The following is a 14,572-nucleotide window of genomic DNA, read 5'->3' on the forward strand; positions in this document are numbered from 1 at the left end:
AGCTGGGGAAAGAAAAGACATTTTTCAGATTCCTTTTCAGCCATGGCTCAGAATACTGATTATGTTCTGCCAATCGGAAGTACAGACCCAAGATTGGGAGGACTGACTTTTTGGCTATATTATTTTTCAAATCAAAGTTACAAAGACATGAGTTTCTGCAGGATTATATCCACATCCATTCTCCAACTTCTTGGGTATTTAACAAGTAATTCTGGTGGTTGCAGCAGTTGGACTCTGGATTCTGGTGCCCAACCACAGTTGAGGCAGCATTGTTAGCAGGAACCTAGCCTATTGTGGTGGTGTGTCTTTGAACTCAATAATTCCAGGGATGACCTCTGCAGTAGTAAGTCCCCTAGTAGGTCAGATGTGGGATCTGGGAATGATTTCTGGAGAGCTAGGCTAGAGTCCACTCTTCTGGCTGTCCTTTGATTTTCTCAGCATTGATTACTGTTATTGAATATTTTTCTACTTAATAACTGAAGACAGTCACTGTTTTCTTCAGTGAACCTCAAAGTCTTGTTCAGTTTTTCCTCTTTCATTACACAACAAATCAAAGTAGTAAAAAATAATCCTGCCGTTCCCACTTCCAGAAGTTCCCTTGTGTTCAGTCATCCTTTTTCCCTTTCATAGTTCAGGCTTTTAGGATGTAAAGGAAAAAGCATCAACTTTGGATACTGAGATCAATTTATGGCCATACCACTCCCAAACCATGTTTTCTTATATAAATCATTTAATCTCTCAGAATCTTAAATTCCTCATATATAAAAGGAGATTGCTACTCAGTTTATAGGATTTAGGGAAAATTAGAGATATTATGTGATGCTTTGTGAAATTTCTCTACCTCATTACTTGGTATTTAGTCTTAGATACACTATTATCATTATTAAACTCCTACCTTGAATCCTTGTCTTCTTGTCCTTGGACCTTTTTTAATCCAGTTGTGGAAAGAGAAAAGCTTGGAATAACCAAGAAAATAGGAAAGCAGCCCTTGCCTTTAAGGACCTTTCAGTTTAAAGAACAAATGTGGGGACTTCCCTGGTGGTGCAGTGGTTAAGAATCTGCATGCCAATTCAGGGGACATGAGTTCGAGCTCTGGTCCAGGAAGATCCCACATGCCGCAGAACAACTAAGCCTGTGCGCCACAACTACTGAGCCTGCACTCTAGAGCCCACGAGCCACAACTACTGAGCTCGCGTGCCACAACTACTGAAGCCTGTGTGCCTAGAGCCCATGCTCCACAACAAGAGAAGCCACTGCAATGAGAAGCCCATGCACCACAACGAAGAGTGGCCCCCACTCGCCAAAACTAGAGAAAGCCCGCGTGTAGCAAAGAAGAAGGAAGGGAGGGAGGGAGGGAGAGAGGAAGGAAAGAAGAAAAGAATGTGAAGCTTTCTGGAAGGCATGACTTAGGCTTGCTTTTTCTATTTTCAAATCTAGGTTAATTTTGGGTTCTAGACTAAGGCAAGCAAACCTTTTAAAATCAATGGAAGGATCTTTAGATGTATCTCTCTAACCAAAGAGCAACTGAATTACTTTCAGTGGCTGAGATAAAATTATTAACTTCAAAACTCAAGCCTTTTTCACTTCCAGAAAAATGAAGTTGATATACTTGTCCATATTAGTCCCCATCGGTACAACAAAAAACCCCCAGAAACTATATATAAAACAAACATAAGAAAACTCTGAGAGATGGAGAAAAGGGAACAAACCACTAGGGAATATGGGACTCAAGGAACACATGGTGATGAGAGTTCCCTGGGTTTTCATATATTCCAAACTGGGAGCTGGAAGAAGCCAGAAACCCAGAAATGCCAATGGGCACAGACAAAAAACTCCAACAAAAGTCTGCTCTCTCTAGAGCCAAAGAGACAACAAAGGAAAAGCCATTAAGACAGAAAACCTTCAGAGAATCACCACTCTACTTCAGCTGAACACCACATAAAAAACTGTGGTCCCACCCCCATTCACACCAGCAAAGTCACAATGGGGAGTAGTTAGAGCTAATTCTCTAAGGAGAATGCCAGAAGGAATCTTTTCACATCAGGAAGGAAGAAAGATCGTGGTCACATACATAAGTACAGTGGGTTTCCTTCTCCTCTTGAGTTTTCTAAATTATGTTGATGGTGGAAGCAAAAAGTATACTACTCTCTGATGTGGTTTTAAATGTATGTATAGGAAATATTTAAGACAATTACAGTAAAATGGAGGATGGCAAAAAGAACTTAAAATGAAGTAAGTTTTCTATATTTCACTCTAATAGGTACAATGATGGCAGTAGTAGACTGTGATAAGTTCTGTATATATAATACCTAAAGCCACTACTAAAAAAGTTATATGAAGAGATACACTCAAAAACAAAAGCAATTCAATGAAAGAGGCATAGTTTTCCAGTACATAGTGCTGGAACAACTGGACATCTGCAAGTGGAAAAAAAATGTACCTTAACATAAGTCCCACACCTTATATAAAAATTAACTCAAAATGGATCATGGACTCAAATGTAAAATGTAAAGCTGTAAAATATTTAGTTAAAAAATAGGAGAAAACCTTTGGGCTATAGGGCTAGGCAAAGAGTTGTTATTCTTGACACCAAAAACACAGTCCATAAAATGAAAAATGGATAAGTTAGACTTCATCTAAATTAAGTACTTTTGCTTTATGAGATAACCTGTGAAGGTAATAAAAAGGCAAGCTACAGAGTGAGAGAAAATATTCACAGATCATGTATCTGTTGATAACTATAAAGAACTCTCAAACTCAAAAATAAACTAAAACAATCTAATTAGATAACAAGCAAAAGATATGAGTAGAATTTTATTGAAAGGATATACAGATGCCAAATAAGAACATGAAATATGTTCACCATTATTAGCCATCAGGGAAATGCAAATTAAAGCCACAAGGACATATGGCTATCATAAAGGCTAAAATAAAAAATAGTGATAACTCGAAATGCTGGTGAGAATGCAAAAAAAGAAGCACTTATGCACTGCTGTTGGGAATGTAAAATGGCAAAGCCAGTCTGGAAAACAGTTCAGCATTTCTAAAAATTGAACATTCCACTATCATACAATCCAGCATTTGCACTCCTGGGCATTAATCCCAAAGAAACAAAAACTTGTGTTCAAACAAAAATCTGTACACAAATGTTTATGGCATCTTTATTTTATTCCTAACTGGAAACTACCCGTATGTCCTACAGTGGGTGACTAGTTAAACAAATGAGATACATCCATACCATGGAATAATACTCAGCAATAAAAAGGTACAAATTATTGATACACACAACAATCTGGATGAAGTTACAGAGAATTCTGCTGAGTGGAAAAGCCAATCCTAAAAGGTCAAATCTTGTATGATTTCATTTATATAACATTTTTTTAGAATTATTTATTTATTTTTATTCATGGCTGTGTTGGGTCTTCGTTTCTGTGCACGAGGGCTTTCTCTAGTTGCGGCAAGTGGGGGCCACTCTTCATCGCGGTGCGCGGGCCTCTCACTATCATGGCCTCTCTTGTTGCGGAGCACAGGCTCCAGACGCGCAGGCTCAGTAATTGTGGCTCACGGGCCTAGTTGCTCCGCGGCATGTGGGATCTTCCCAGACCAGGGCTCGAACCCGTGTCCCCTGCATTGGCAGGCAGATTCTCAACCACTGCGCCACCAGGTAAGCCCATATATAACATTTTTTAAATGGCAACAGTTTAGTGGTTTCCAGGCGTGAAGGAGAAGGTGAGTTGAGAGAAAAGTGGATGTGACTGTAACCAGGCAACATGAGAGATCCTTTTGGTGATGGGATTCTTCTGTATCTGTTACTGAATCAGGTCCAGCTGCCCACCACTCTAAAATTAATACCCAAGAGAGGCAACGTTGGTAGCAAGGAAAGTTGCCTTTAATCAGAATGCCGGCCCTCTGGGGTGATGGTGGACTCGGTGTCCCTCAAAAACCACCTCTGAAGATCCTGCTCGGCCATGAAAGTTTTTAAAGGGAAAAGGGGAAATAATCTCAGTTAATCATTGAGATGGGGGGGTCAGAGTCGTCGCCGTTCCCCACTCACCGCGTGCAGCCTTTTGTGCATGCTTGTCGACTTCCTGTGATGTTTCTTTACATGCTATCTTGTTCACACAGTTTGTTCAGGAGATTACTGAAGGGGAAGCTAGGGAAGAGGTCTGGTGGTCTGTTAATTATTTATTCTTCATTTCTACTTCTTTGATCTATGGAAAGGACCAACAGATTAGGCAAGGTATTGTGTGATCAAAAGATTTGAAAGGTGTGCTAGGGCCGGAGATGAGTAGGGCATGAGTGTGCCTGGTTTAAGGTTAGTGACAAGACAAAAGGGGCCTCTTGTAGAGAGCTCTTTCCTGCAAAGAACTCTTTCCTGCCAAAAGCTGCTTGCATATCTCGACTGTATCAGTGTCATTATCCTGGTTGTGATACTGTTCTACAGTTTTGCAGAATGTTACAATTGGGGGAAACAGGGTAAAAGTACATGGGATCTCTCTCTATTATTTCTTACAACTGCATGTGGATCTACAATTATCTCAAAAAAAAATTAAAACTTTAATTTAAAAAAACTTATGTCTAGAAAATTCCTAACCAGAAATGAAAAATTTCACAGTCATCCTTGTAAGACAGTCAGATTATTCTTCATTATTGTGGTAAAACTATCATGAAAGGATCTCAAAAGTATTCCAGACTTCACCAAAGAGTTTGAGTTTTTTGATAACTGTTTCAGGAGGTAGCACCAATGCCTTTTAAAGTAAAACTGTAGCCTACCAGAAGAGGGCTTTCACCTACAGTCCAAGGACTTACGACACTTTTGGTAAATGGGGTCTCATTACTTTAAGGTATATTTTGATGACACAGAAGGTGCACCTTTTTTCTTAAGGAAGCAGTCTTCATCTATTTACATTACTAGCCCTTTTTCTCCCTTGTTATTATAGTTATTATAGTAAAGAGTCCCTCCCAAGGGGACACCATCATGACATAGCAATGGCTAACCCTAGGCTACGTCTGGGAGCCTTTAAATAGTTTATCCAATCCCCGTACTTAGAAAGGTGGCGTCTTCCTCAGTTATTCTTTTCCATGGGCTTCTCCCCTCCAGTTAGCTTTCTTTTTCACTCCCATTCACCTTCCAAAAGCCACGAGATTTACAGTGAGGCATTCCTATTTGGCGTTCTTGGCAGGAGTAGGTCCTGGGTCATTCTTGAGAAAAGTGCAGCCTGGAAACAGTGACTTACATTCTCTGTCTCTCGTGGCCTCCTGGATTTTGACATACCTTCCCTTGTGACTCCCTCCCAGGACTCTTCTACTTGCAGAGATGCTCCCAGAGTTGCATCCTCTTGCTTTCAGCTCACTACATTTCTTCTGAGGCTTTATTCCCTTCTCTCCCCTTGCCCTTTATTTGACATTGATCTCACACTGCCCCGAAGCTCCTCAGAAGCTCTGGGTCTCTGTGTGGAAATACAGCTTTAAAACCCCTTGAAGTCTGGAAAAAGTTTTCCAGAAATTCAGGCAGGAGTGAAGTTCTTTTGGGGTCCCTGCAGTAGCATTAGGGGTGATGATGAATGTTTCACCTGACTTGTCTATGGAAACATGCATGCTATAGTTCCAGTAGGAAATAGCTTGGTCTTGCTCTGGGAATTCAACAGGTGAACTACCAAGTATAAATACAGAAGCAGGGGCCTTAGTCTTGAAAATGATATACATAATTTTCTCTGAACCACTTTAGCTAGGGCCCATTGGTTTAGTATGAAGTGTTCTCCTTTTCATTGCTTTATATCTTGTAAGTCCAGTTTTAATGTCCTCTTTTATTTAATTTTAAGCAACTAAGTTTTGTTGTTTATCCGTTTTTAATTTCTAACTTCATCATATAAGGATTGGAGTATGTAGCCTGCAGAAATCTCAATTTTTTGGGAAAAAAGTATTAAGGTTTTCTTTATGGTCAAATGGAAAGTTTGTTGTAAAGAAAAAAAAATTTTTTATGATCTATTTATAGGATTAAAAATTCTATGCTTATCTACTAAATAAAACTTATAGATTTTTCTACATCCCTGCTTATTTTTGTCCAGTAGATGTGTCTTACTCTCAAAATATATACATTAAATTCTCTCACTATTGTTGTGCCTCCATCACCTTATCCTTGCAGATCTAATAGTGGTTGCTTTATACACTTAGCTGCTCCTTTATTTGGTGTATATGATTCATCACTGTTAAATCATTTTCATAAACTACTTGTTATGATGCCACAGTGTCTGTGATTAATATAACTGCTCTTGTGTGGGGAGGCCATTGTTAAGTTTGAGGTCCCCAAATGCTATAACGAACATGGCTCTCCTATGGCATATCAACACAAACTATAAAACTTTTCATCTTCCCAGATGATGCATTCAATTTTTTTTTTTTTCATTCAATTTCTTCAGAGTAAACCTGTTACTTTTTTGGCCTGGGTCTATACTTCTCTCTCATCTACCCTTCAGGAGCTTGGAGATAGGGCTGAAGGAAGATACATTTATTGGTATATTGTTTTCTCATTAATATCACTTTTCACTCCCAATCTCTGTTACACCTGCTGAACCTAAACCAGAATCAATCTGAGGTTCTGAAGGGCAGAGAGGAAGGGGGAGACAGAGGAGGAAGATCAGTCTAGAAAGTTCAATGTCTGTTGTATTTTGGTATTCCTGGGGGCACAAGATTGGCAGAAGACAAATGGCGGGAAATGGAAAGTTTGACTGAAGAGCCAGGAAAATATATTTTCTCTCCACTGGTTCCTCCTAAGGCTTCCATGGAGGTTAATAATTGTCCCAACTCTTTCTATTTCCTGACAACATAGCTGTTCCTAGTGTGATATTAAGGCAGTCAACACTGAGATCTAAAGGCATCAAGTTGTAACAGTGGAAAGATGGATTCTTCTTATGGTTCCTTTATTGGCTATGGGTTCCTGATCAGAAATAGGACCTAGTGATTAAAGGCATGGGTTTCAATGTAGACTTCCTTGATTCAAATCCTGTTTCTATCATTTAGCAATTGTGTAATCTGGGCAAGTTACTAAATCTCTATAAATCTCCGGTCCTCAATTTACAGAGAAAGGCTATAATCGTTTCTATCTCAGGGTTAACATGAGGAGTAAATGATATAACGTGCTGCGTTTCATGTAGCACCTGCCACCCAGGAACCTCTTAATAAGTAGTAGCTGCTGTTGCTGCTGTTATTAATACGGCTACCTAACATCATCATGCTCCTGTTTTCTCATTTTCAAATGCAGCGGGTGGGAGTTAATTTAATTGCTGTCTCCTTAGAAATGCGTGCATGTAGATTTTTCTCTGTCAGCCTTCCTGGCTTAGGTTTATTTAAATCTACTTTCATTGTCGAGGACGTAGAGTTCTTGTCGTCTGACCTGGTACCAGTTTCATCCCATTACCAGCTCCCTGCCCGATGCTCAGCGCCTACAATTACCCACCTAACACTGAGAGCGCCATTCCCGGAGCTCTACTCTCCCAGCAGCATTGACCTTGGCGGCATCACGTGGTCTGCTACACCTTTGAGTGAAGGGCTTAGATTGCACTTCTGGCCTCTGAGGCAGGGTGAGGTGCTGAAGGGGCCAAACTTTCCTTTTCTCTAAAACAAAATGAGAATTAAAAATGAGCTCTGAACTTATACTAATCCCAAACAAGCACATTGGAAAGTTGATGGTCTTTTCAAAGGAGGTGGAAAATCGGATTTAATTATTGACAAGGGATGAACATGGAACATTTTAAATACTAACAGCAAGTTCTTCACTAAAGTTTGTGAAGGGAGAAAGGAATGAGATTCAAATAAGCTTAAGAAAAACTATAGCAAAACTTACAAGAGTGGGAAATTTGCAATATACTAATGCTATTTGTATTAACATGTCAGTTACTTTTTTCCTTTTAAAAAATGCTCATATGCATGTGGATAATACACATTTGCAGACTGATCCCCAAAATGTGCATGTCTAATCAGAGTTTATTGGAGAGGGACATAGTCATCGGTCTTGTCTATACTTTGCAGAGTCCAGGGTAAATGCCTCTATCACAGGGTAAAACCAGAGCCTTGTAGAAGTCCATGTGATGAAATACAGGAGATAGGCTTTGGTGTCAGGCTGGTTCTAAAATAGGAATCTATCACTTATTATCTTGGTGACTTCAGGCATGTTTATACTTCTTCTCTATAAAATATTACCAGTTACTTCATCTATAAAATATCATAATAGCTACTTTAAAATATTGCTGTAACAATTAGAAATCATTCTTGTAAATAGCCTGGAATATATAAGATGCTTAAACGTAGCTACTACAAAGAATGGCTTCATGTCAGTACTGATATGAGGTATATTGGAACTTTTATTTAGATGTGTGTGTTGTAAAGAATTTAACCTTGCTCAAAGAGGTCTGGAGAGTATCCTACCTAATAAAAATGTCTTTGTTTACCTGGGGGTTTTGAGCCAAAAAGAGTCTCACACTGGGATTTAGTGTAGGGGCTTTAGGTCATATGGTATTAGCTCAGCCTCCGCAGGAGCCAGAGATTGAGGTCAGCCAATCAGATAGCCAACCAGGTCCATGTGACCAATAAAATCTCTGGACATCAAGGCTCTGGTGGGCTTCCTTGGCTGGCAATACTTCCTGTGTGTTTCATACATTGTCGCCAGGAATGGTAAAGCTATTCAAGACTCCACAAGACGGCAGTAGGAAGCTCTGAAAGTTCATGCTTTGAACTTTCCTGGACTCTGCTCTGGGCATCTCTTCCTTTGGCTGATTGTAATCTGTATCTTTTTAGTGTAATAAACTGTAGCTGAGAGTAATTTCAGTGAATTCTGTGACTCCTTCTAGTGAATATCAAAACTGAGGGTAGTCTTGGGGACCTCTGAGCTTGCAAATGGTATAAGAAGTGTGGGTGATTTTGTGGAATGTTCCCTAACTTTGCAAATCGCTTTGCAACTTCTCCGTAAATCTAAAATCATTCCAAATAAAAACATTTATTTGAAAACAAAATGAAACAAACCGAAACAAAAAACCCCAGAATATACCAGAATCTGCTCGGGAAAATAAAGCAGATATAGGATATTAAGTGAAGGATTCTCAAGGTTAAGGAGCAAAGCCTCAAATCACACCATCAAATTTCACAAACACCAGGAACTTGACCGCAACCACTGGTAGCTCTTTCACCAGGGCTGTTTCTGCCTCAGAAACTCAAACTTGCAAACACTAGAAAAGCACAAGTACTGCTGCTCCTGTCATCTGTACCAGCAAACATGGAAGCCCCATTTACAGTATCCTAATCAAATATACCTTAACTGCAAAGGAAGCTTGGAACTTGAATTCTGACATCTCCCTTGGGAAGGGATGCATTATTTTGTGGGAAAAATAAGAAAGAATAACTAAATGGATGACAGAAGAAATATACCAAAGAGAAAAAAAGAGATTGCAACTCCAATTCACTCATGATTAGAAAGATATTCTTAACTCCATGGAGAGGCAGAATTGGCAAATATGATAGCAATAAAAGGTATCATTAGTTTAGCATCTATTATGTGCCAAGCACTATATATACACCATCTCTAAACTCTGTAAAAAACCCCGTATGGCAGGTATTACTATCCTCATGTTATAAAAAACAAAACTGGAGTCCGAGAAGTTAAACATGGCCAATGTCACACAGTGGCAGATCTGACTGACTCCTTACCCTCTCCATGCTGCTGCTTTCAGAATGTCACCAAACAAAGCACCTGAAATTAGGTTCACATTTCTATGTGAATAATTAGTAAATGTATTAGAAGTTTGCTTATGTTCAGTTTTCTCAGAAGAATGGTTTTTGTTCTGAAATCCCAGTCAGTGCCATGTGCCCAGGTAACTGCTAGTGACCAAGAGCTCAGGAAAGGTGTCCACTCAGAGGTGGTCATAGAGTGGGCAATGTTGGGCAGGTGACAATAGACATAGAGGATCAAGAGGCGCTCTCTGGCTTCAGGAACACTGTGGAGTTCACCTTCCTGGGGATGGGAAGGCTGGATCAGGCCATCACCCCACTGTTTAGCTCCTCACCTGGTGGAGCCTGCCAGAGGCCCTGATGATGACACACAGGAAAAAGAACACTGCCTATTTTTTTAAACTTCCAACACGTGTATCATTAGAACATTGTATACGTTTTACCTTGTGCACTGCCATTCAGTTTTCTGCCAAAGACTTAAAAGACATTCTTCTTTGTTTTAGCTGAAATATTATTTGGGAAGGTTATGAATTCCCAATAGAAAATTCACACATGGGAGAATATGAAGGTGGCAGGTTAATACCTTTGTCTGACTTGCCACATTTAAATTTCTCTATCTAGTCATCCTTGGAGATTTCAATAATGTGGACTTGTTTTTGCATAATGTGTATGGTATAAATGGTTCAGTACCCATGAACAATGCTTTCTTTAGTATCGAAATGAAAGCCTACCAGAGTGATATATTTAACATGCAAATTGAATCGTGTGACTCTCTCCTTCAATGGCTTTCCTTTGCTTTTAGAATAAAATCCAAACTCTTTACCACAATAGAGAAGAAAAAAAAAAAAAAGGATTTGCTTGCCTGTGTTATTTCTTTTGACCTTGGCTTTAGAAGCCTGAATGGATCTATCTATCCAACTCAGCAGCAATGTAGCTTGTTACAAAGATCCAGGAAATATAGTTCAATTTAGTTAAATAATATTAAGTACCTATCATATGTCAAGTTCATGGTAGATGATGGGGGTATAAATGTATATAAAACATGGAGGAGGAGACATATATAAATCAATAGTTACAGAACTATTGCTTGTAACATGTAACAATGAGATACATGCAAAAAAAAAAGTGCATTCACCATGGAGTGGTGGGGCAAAGCAGGGAATGACTGTTGGGAGGTAGACAGCCAGAGAAGACTGCACCAAAGATAAGATGACTAAATTGGGGGTTGGAGGATGAAGTCAATAAAGCAGGAAAAAATAAACAGTCCAGGGAGAGGAACCAGCGTGTTTAAAAAGCCCAAGAGTATGAAACAACACTGTAAGGGTTTTGTCATGTTGGGCCATAAAGCACGTGAGGGACAGGTCATAGGGGGGATGACAAGGCTGGGGATAGATCACGAGGGACTTGACTTGTTGATTGCTAGTCTTCAAGCCAATGGTTTCCAATAATTTGTGAGTCTATGGTAGAGATGTGAATGGGAAACAACATGGTGACACATCATGTTTAAAAAATCTATGAAGATATACAGTATTGTGTGTGTAAATATATAAAGAAAACAAATGTTCATATTCTTGTAGTAATAAGTACCGTAACTATTCAAAATTGTAATTGTAAATTAGTTTACATTTTAAGGTGAGGTTTGTCTCTAACTGAGGGCTTTTTCTGGTGGCAAAAACACATTCTTCAGCCTGCCAAAGGAACCTAAAAGTACCAGCCCAAAGAGCGCAGGAGTGCCCCGAGGCACCTCTCAAAGAGTGAAGGAAGGGTGTTAGTGAGGAAATACTGCTGCTTCCTTCAACCCTTAGAGAGACGGTTCTCAGGTTTCCCTCTGCTCTTTCTTGCAGAGGCCCCAGCCGACAGCCCAGGTGCCCACCGCAGTCACCGCGCATGAATGCACCCGAGTGGCTCTTTCCCTCCCCATCCCACTGCCCCCCCCGCCCGCCATGCCTCCTCCCGCAACCTCCCAAATAAATCCTTGCCTCAGGGTCTGTGATTTTCATGTATTCTGTGTAGTTTAGAAATGTTAGGAGGAAAAGACTGTAAGCCTCATTTCATGTTCAGGAGAACTGTTTTTCCTTTTTTTCATCCATTACAAGAGTACAGGAGATTGTAAGAGTAAACCATCCCAATTTGCAGAGATTAGAACTACCAGACCATAATTCTGGTCATCCCTCAGCAATGTGCTGCCCTTTGGGTAGAACTGTTTATTGCTCCAACTCCTGAGCTTTCTTCCACACTCCCAAGACAAGGGAACTGCAGTTTCAGGAAACCCATGACCCTTCGTTTGTCCTGGCTTGATGTCAGCGTCACAGCAAGCTCTGCCCCAGTTACACTGAATTACGTGACACTCTCAGCTCCACGTTCTCTCTGGTAGACCTCACCACGTGCCCTCAGCTGGAGCAAAAACTGATTTTACACATTGATCAAATCTTCACACTTTGAGCTATGAAGGACTGATGGTCCCAAGTGTACAATCACATCCTTGAATGGTTTTAAGCAAGGGAATGATATCTGAATTTTATTTTACAAAGAGCACTCTGGAAGCCAAAATGGAACATGGAATGAGTTAGGGTAAGAATCAAGATAATAAATGAGGAGGCCATGTGTAATAAACCGGGTTACAAATTATTAGGGCCTAAACCCAGGGAATGAAGTTGAAGACCAGGCAATAGATTAAAGCAAAATCATAGTAGTAGAGTATTCTCAGAGAAGTGGCCACAAATGCAAATGCCTCTAGGCACCATAGACGTTTGGTTACATCAGGATTTTGTTTTGCATTTGAGACTGAGTTCTACCAAAAATAATAATAATAATAATAATGCAGTATACAACATACAGAAGTCAACAGTTACCTCAGATGGTCTCTAGAGCTGGGACTTACCTTCTCAGGGAGTGCTGTGAACGAGTTTTACAGAATCCGGAAACTCCTGAAAATGTATATGTAATTGTGTGTACTTTTGTGGAGAGAGAGTTCATAGCTTCATAAATATTCAAATAGGTTCAAGACCCAAAAGAGAAAGCTTTAGCCTAAGAAAGGCAAAGAGAAATGCCATTCACTCGGGGGGCGGGGTGGGGGGGTGGGGTGGCACGTAAGTCAACCCTGAGTGAATGGTAGGAAGATCTTGTTGAGGATGAAGAATGAACCCTGAACATGTGAGGTACTGTGAAGAGTCTGGCCAGTGTAGAAAATGAGACCCGGATGTTAAGGCAGGAAAGTTTTCAGCAGTAACTGCTGGGGAAGCTTGACACGGAGCCGTAGCATAAAGCTTTTTCAAGTCTGTGTCAATACTTTTATCAGAGCTGACTGGGAAAATCAGCAAAGTCCCCAGGCTTTACAGAATGGGTGGGGTACAAGGGGAAGTAATGGAGGGAGAAGCATTAGTGGTTCATGTGTCAAAAATGACCAGAGAAGATGCTAGTGGCTATGCTAAGTCCGCACAGGGCTTTATGAATTTTAGAAAGTGTCCCCCCTTCCTCCAAGGGGGTGCCGTCTTGGTGGATGGTAAACCCCACACATGCCCTCAGCCAGCTGCCCTTGTGCATGGCCTCACCTGCACAACAGCCCTGCCCCTGGCATACGTGGACATTGGGGACAGCACATCAACAGCCCTCCTGCCGCCTCCTTCCAACCTTCCCTAGTCGTCCCCTTCTCCACACACCAGTTGCCCCAGACCCCCAGTTCCTCTCCTGCCATTGTACCTTTCAGAGTCACACTACATACTCTCCACACACTTCCCATCTTCTAGACAAAGCGTTTGTTCACACATCTTTCCCCTCCCTCTAACATGCTCCTTAGACAGAAAGCCTGGCGACATCTTCCCAGCCTTGCTGCCTGTTACATGTGCGCCGTGTGTTCAGGGCATCCCTGATGGCTCATTAGGCCTTGCTGCTGTCCCTCGGGACACTTCTCTTCCCTTTTCTCATTCTATCTTCTTCTTCCCTTCACATCACCTTTCTCTCTTGCCCTATGCTCTTCATTTTTTTTTTTTTTTTTTTTTTTTTTTTTTGCTCCCTCAGGCCCTCTGGTTGATCTTTATTACTTGCTTTCTTTGTAAAATCAGGAACTTAAAGCCAGACAAGTCTGGAGGTAAAATAATGTCGCTGTGAATGTCACCACTCCACAGTCGTCCGGCTCTTCTCACAGTGTTTTGCAGAAACCTTAGGACTCAACGCTTTGTCTAATTCCTCTCAAATGGTCCTTAGACCTGAAGAGGGCATCTGATGCGTATCATGTCAAGGCCTCTGTGCTACCTATTGGCACTTGCCATTCACTTCCTCAGCTGTCCCAACTCAGCATGGTGGTGGTTTCTACCACTGCTGGGACCCCAGTGCCAGGGTCTGCAAGATGTCCCCACCGTCGCTCCTAGCCAGGGCAAGGCTGCCAATTACTGAAGGTTAAAGGTGCTGAGGTCTCCCCAGGGTGCCACCTGCCATTGATTCCAGCACCCATGCTGCCAACATCTTAGACTTTTAACATCACAATGTCCTTTTCAGTATTCCCATGCTGTCCTCAAGAATTAATTCACCAGCTTTTCTCTTGTTATTTACTAAAGTTATTCAAATGTAAGCTGCCAACACTTTGATAAATCATCAAATATATTTTGGTTAGCATAAAATAACAGTGAATATTTATGATTCTAATATCTGGATCAGACTTGTGTAAAGAGCAAATGGTATTTCATCCCTTCGACCATTATAAATTAATTTTCATTCATTTAACAAACTTTCTCTAGCATTCAATTTCCACATGCTATTTAATAAAGCTGCCTGTGATCTTAATTCTAAATCAGAATTCACCTGTAAAAAGATGGTGTGGAAGGCACACACCATGCCTTCCATGAATTTCCCATAA

At 40.7% G+C, this 14,572-nt stretch overlaps 1 long non-coding RNA gene across 1 annotated transcript in view; it reads left to right on the forward strand.

Annotated features, from left to right (window-relative positions):
* LOC309665587 overlaps window positions 1-13,075 on the forward strand; it is a 205,346-nt gene extending 192,271 nt beyond the window's left edge. Inside the window, exon 3 of the long non-coding RNA XR_014266545.1 lies at window positions 11,565-13,075. This is a non-coding gene — a long non-coding RNA (uncharacterized lncRNA). The remainder of the gene's footprint in view (window positions 1-11,564) is intronic.
* Window positions 13,076-14,572: the final 1,497 nt, after the last annotated feature.

This window comes from Balaenoptera physalus (assembly GCF_965194825.1).
Source record: "Balaenoptera physalus genome assembly, chromosome: 8".
NCBI classification, from domain to species: domain Eukaryota; kingdom Metazoa; phylum Chordata; class Mammalia; order Artiodactyla; family Balaenopteridae; genus Balaenoptera; species Balaenoptera physalus.